Here is a 6,210-nt window from a genome sequence, read left to right on the forward strand (position 1 = left end):
ACTCTACCAACCTCCTACCGACTCTGCAAACCTCCTACCGACTCTACCAACCTCCTACCGACTCTACAAACCTCCTACCGACTCTACTAACCTCCTATCGACTCTGCAAACCTCCTACTGACTCTACTAACCTCCTACCGACTCTGATAACCTCTTACCAACTCTGCTAGCCTGAGTTAGCCAGCCAGCTGGCCGGTCAAGTTTTCAAACATAAACATCAAAGTGAACACAGAGGAATTGTAGAGAAGATGAGATAGGGAGGATAGGGAATTCACCAATATCCTGCTGACTTTGCTAGCCTGGTCAGTCCTGGTTTTTAAATGCAAACCAAGTAAACACAGAGGAAAAGGTGAATATGGTTATCAGCTAACTAATGACCTATGGCTAAGATGCCGACCATGGACAGGTGAAACCTTCTCTGGGTCCATGTTCACCTGTACATTAGAGGGGGCAGAAAGGCAAGCGTGGAGAAATTGAGCATCAACTGACACCTTTCTGCTGGGTATCCTGCTGGACAATGCACAGGCATCGAACGGTGAGCTGGGTGGCCTCTGTGCCTCTGTCAGTTTCCAGCGGGATGTTGGGAGCTGAGCGGCCTTTTTTGCAACTTGGCTGGATACTACTGTCCCATTGCCATTTAACCGGGTGACTCTTTCTGACGGCCACAATTCCCTTTATGATAAATCATGCACAAGTTGATGGAGCCGATGGGATTTTTATTTTGACATACATAGTTTTTACTGAAGTTGTGCTTCGTATGATTTTATGTGACAAAATTAATATACATAGTTTGCAATTTAAGAGTTAAACATTCAAAAACGGTAAGACTGATTTGTCAAACAAATAAAGCCTACATGACCTATTGTCAATGTGGTGCATCTTTTCTTCTTAGTTTGAGCTCCGTACATGCTTTTGCAAAAGCAAGCTTCCTCATTCAAGTAAATGAGCTCAACCACATGAGACACAGTGAGAAATGCATCAGATGAACAACACTAAACCAAGACCAAATGTGTGACATTTTGGTTAATTGTAGTGTGGGAACAGGACAAAAATGTATACTTTGATGGGGGGGCGTTCAAACAGTGAAAAGAAAGAATTGTGTACAGACTATAAACGTTGCTTATAGTTTATTTTTGCACATATTTATCAATTTATATACAGTATCTAGAGATTGTTTTGCAATGTTTCAAAATTAGGGTTGCCACCTGTCCCGGTTTTACCGGGCTTGTCCTTTTTAATAACTTGTCCCAAGAAATTTACCCACTCTCTCGGGACACTGAATGTCTTGGTTTTCACAAGGCTAGTGAATATATATGTTCAATTTAGTATTTTAACAACTCTGCTAACTTCCTACCTACTCTGCTAACCTCCTACAGACTCTGCTAGCCTCCTACATACTCTGCTAACCTCCATCCGACTCTGCTAACCTCCTACAGACTCTGCTAGCCTCCTACATACTCTGCTAACCTCCATCTAACTCTGCTAACCTCCTACAGACTCTGCTAACATCCTACATACTCTGCTAACCTCCTACAGACTCTGCTAGCCTCCTACATACTCTGCTAACCTCCATCTAACTCTGCTAACCTCCTACAGACTCTGCTAACATCCTACATACTCTGCTAACCTCCATCCAACTCTGCTAACCTCCTACCGACTCTGCTAATCTTCTGCTAACCTCCATCCGACACTGCTTACCTCCATCTGACTGACTCTGTTAACCTCCTACTGACTCTGCTATCTCCATCCGACTCTGCTAACCTACCTACCGACTCTGCTAACCTCCATCCGACTCTGGTAACTTCCTACCAACTCTGCTAACCTCCTGCTAACCTCCTACCAACTCTGCTAACCTCCATCTGACTCTGCTAACTTCCTACTGACTCTACTAACCTCCTAACGAGCAGGTTAGCACGATGGTCACACACCCAACACACGCAGGCTCCAGGCAGCCAGAGCCAGCGGTGCTCAGAGATGTTTTAGAAGCCGTGTATTACGATGCTAAAATCACAGATTATTTACATGGAGTCTGGTGGGTTTAGCGAACACAATTTCGCGAACTTTTATGTTTTAAAAAGGATCTTATCTTTAACAGAAAGGTTGACCTCCTTAGAAATCCTTTCCATAATGTTGTCAGACACTCAGACTATTAATCTTAGTCTGAATCTTAGACTTATAATCTGAGTCTGTCAGCAGCAAAACGAACACTTTTATGAACGTAAATACAAGCTGGACAATTATCCTATTAACTTACATTGTTGCTTGTTTCTGCCGACTTGAGCAATCTCGTTCAATACTGCATCAATGTCAAAGGAAAATATGTTGAAATATTAGGGCTTTTTATCTTGAAGTATTAGGATTTTTTATCTTGAAATATTAGGACTTTCCTTCTTGAAACATTCCCCACTGAGGTGTAGTGGAGTGGAGTATGAAGTAGCAGCAGTGGTGGGTCTAGGATCAGACCTTGGGGAGGAGGTCCAGCCCCTAATGAGAACAGCTCTAGGTTTAGTGTCCCTGTTTTAAGTTTTACAAAAGTAAAAACATTACTTGTTTAGGAGGTAAATACGCTTCTGAGCTGAAAGTGTCCCCGGATTTTGTCTGAGAAATATGGTCACCTTATACTAAAATAAAAAGTTTAGAACACATATACATGTATAGGCCTACTTATACACAAACATATTTAGGAAACCATGTCGGACTATCCATTCAAGTAAACATGTGACCTCTAAGACACTTCCTACACCAGTGTGTGGTTTTGTGTGGTGAATATACATACATATACATATGTATATATAATTTATGTTGGTGCTTTTTGATCAATTTGATGAACTTTCTTTTTATTTTGGCAGTCTGTTTCTGTTCATTCTAATAATATCCATTGAGATTGAGTGTAAAACAATTAAACATTCAAAGTTCAAAGTGGGGGAAATGCTTTACTTTTTAAATGTGTGGTGGTTGAACAAAATCAATACTGAATTATAGGGCTTATAGCATTTAGAGTAAAAATCATAGTTGTGTAAAACAGTGACAGCCATCTCAAGAGATACATTCACCATTTCCTGTGCCCTATAATTGAACTGTGCTCTTTGTGTGTGCTGCAAATTTGCAGATGCATCCCACTTGAAAACCCAGCAAAACACAAAAGTAGTTTGTAGCTGATTTGTGAAGTGATCAAAAAATCCTGTTTTGAGAAGTTTGTCAAAGCTGCTTTGTGTAGGATTAATCATAGCATTGTAGCATTAATTAAAAGTCCCTGTTTAATGTATGAATGTTAAGTACTCGCTCATAGCAACCCTGCTACACCACATGAACCAAAATATCACACATTTGTTTTTTGCCCATCTTAAGTGATTCACACTTTATCTCTCGTGGTTGGAGCCTCTACTTGAATGAGGAAGCTCAATGTTAAAACATATTTTTTTATTTTATATTTTGTGATCAAACACCACTGCAAAATAATACAAAAATACATGTTATTATTATTATTATTATTATTATTATTATTATTATTACAATTAATGCTCTATCCATTTAGCTTTCTTTCAGTGTCATGTTATTAATTCCACTTAAGGCATTTTATAGTCTAACCTTACATTCAAATCACAACAATGAGAGGTTTACAAATGAAACAAGGACAGCCTTAGAAAATAAATTACTGCAAATCAGTTCTTTTTAATTTCAACTGTTAAATTTCTTTACATTTTAATCTTAATAGTATATATTTTATTGCAGTGTACTGTACATCTGTTGGTTTGGTCTTTTCTAAATCTCCTTGTAACTTGTAAGGGTGCTTTATAAATGAGTAGTAGTAGTAATAAAACACACAAGGATTCAGAGAATAACTAGGTGTTTAAATTACAGTAAGTAAATGTGTTAATTGAAACCCTGAGCACTTGTACTTAAGCTCTTTTCACATATCTTTTACCATTTCCCATTTTTGATGACATCTCACTCGTGATCCTTTTGAGTTCGAACGCACATTTGGACTTCCTGCCAGATAAATGTCAAGCAGGTTCCATTTTCAGATCAAGAATCAAAACCCTTTTTTTTTTATTTGTGCGATCTCTTTCAATCCCACATCACTATCATGCCAGACACCAGGTGTTTGTGTTCTCTCCTGTGTGCTGAAATGACTTAAACCGCTCTACTGCCAGTTAAAATATATATTTGTAAGTATCATCTTACTGCTATCAGGGATGAATTGAAGAAGAAGAACTACAACAACCAGTATGAACACATATCGTATTTAATTTCACGATTTCTCCATTAAAACAATACTGCATTGGGTAAAAATATTTTAGGTATTCAAAAATTACAATTCAGAAGGACACAACTGTCAACAGGAAGTAATAATGTACTGTATATAGCCAAAAAATACTTCGATCATTTACTTAAGTAAAAGAGTAAAAGTAGCATACAGTGTAGAAGTATTTTTAAGTCAAGATCCTGCATTTACATTTTTACTTACTTTACGTAAAAAACAGAACTATTCATTGCAGTAAATTTAAAAAGTAAGACATATATATATATATATATATATAAAAAATAGTTAATAGTAAGGGAAAATATAAAATGTTAACAGACTTAAAGGTTGAATAATTAAAATGTTAAATATACAGTATATTAAATATTGAAAATTATATTTCACAGATGAGTAAACCTTGATATTGCACATTGTACTTGGAGCAGTGCTGATAAAGTGACAGCAGTATGAGTATATAGTAGTTTACAGTATGACACGGGTTTTGGTCACTATTAGAAGGTGGGTACATTGTATTCTGTGAGTAAAGAGGTAGTAGTTAGTACAGACAGGGTTTTCTTCCTGCTGCATCTGTGTTCAAGACATGAAGATGCCCCCCCCTCTGCTGCTGCTTATCCAGTACTACAGGCAGCCTTCCATCTCTGCTCTCATCATCTGGGACTTCTGTAAAAAAGTTAAGATTCATATTTTTACCATAGAGGGGCAGTAGTTCAGTGCAGAAATGACTGAAAAACAGCTGTAGATATAAGATAATCTTCAAGTAGGACTTTGTACCGTGACAAGTAAAGGCTTCTAAACCAAATCTTACACAACCGGACATGTCCCAGCAGTAAAGTGACCGGAATTTGGGGAGAAATGACCAGCATTGACCAGCCAAGATTAAAGCTATGTTGCGTTAGCATGTAGCTGATAATAATGAGCGGGATGTTAACGTTAGATTCTAGTTGAATGAAGCTGTATTTTCTACTGTCAAAAAAAAAGAATTCAGATAAAGGCTTTCAAACCTAATAAACAGAAAATGTGTGATTTGACCCGGAATTTGGAAAAATGTAACAACACTAGCAGTTAAAATTAGATACTGTATTTAATTGCTGTTAGCATGTAGTTAGCTACATTTGGACATTGTTAACACCACAGTGGCGAGACAAGTCCAAGTCCAAATACCAGCAAGTCTGAGACAAGTCCAAGAGCATAGAAAAACCGTCTCAAGTCTGCACTCCAGTCCAAGACCACATACGAGTACTAAAGCCCTGGTTTTCTCCACGTTTAACATGAAAACCCAACATTATAACTTTGTAGATATGACAGAAAACACGAAAAAGAATAATCTGTCCCCTTCAGTATTTGAATCATAATTTAGTATCAGGGTCTGGCTTTAAAGAAGAACAAATCTTAAAATTTCTATCGCTCAGGTAGACATTATCAAGCCTTCATTGGGAAACTGTTCCCACAATGTAGTTTTTTATTTTTTATTTTTGGTACAGTAGATTACATTTCTGCCCAACAAAGTACATTACACACACATTACCACATCAGTATTCCACGGCCATCTGCACTTTTGCAATGCTCTATTGTCTTCCTGTTTACAATCCTCATTGAGCTGTCTCTTTAAATGTGTGTGTACAAACGTATGTGTATGTGCATGTATATGTTTCTATACACTTTATGGACAAATTAATATCTGTACATATTAGTGTAAGTGTATGTTTATTCTTCTATTCGAAATCTTTTTTTTTGAAACGACAGACAACCCCATTAACATTCGTTAGAAAAAAAAGAAAGAAAGAAAGAAAGAAAACTTCCCTACTGAGCCTTAACGATAAACTAATCAGGTTACTTCTGAACTTTTATCAAGACAAAAGAATCCAAATACACACATTACAGCCATGATCGTGTGGCGGCAGGTTAGCACAGCTTATCAGCTGTCGTCTGGCTTTGTGGAGAGTGTC

At 37.5% G+C, this 6,210-nt stretch overlaps 1 long non-coding RNA gene across 1 annotated transcript in view; it reads left to right on the forward strand.

Annotated features, from left to right (window-relative positions):
• Window positions 1-5,163, forward strand: part of LOC117955046 — a 6,126-nt gene extending 963 nt beyond the window's left edge. Inside the window, exon 3 of the long non-coding RNA XR_004658943.1 lies at window positions 5,045-5,163. This is a non-coding gene — a long non-coding RNA (uncharacterized LOC117955046). The remainder of the gene's footprint in view (window positions 1-5,044) is intronic.
• Window positions 5,164-6,210: the final 1,047 nt, after the last annotated feature.

Source organism: Etheostoma cragini, chromosome 2 (genome assembly GCF_013103735.1).
Source record: "Etheostoma cragini isolate CJK2018 chromosome 2, CSU_Ecrag_1.0, whole genome shotgun sequence".
NCBI lineage: Eukaryota > Metazoa > Chordata > Actinopteri > Perciformes > Percidae > Etheostoma > Etheostoma cragini.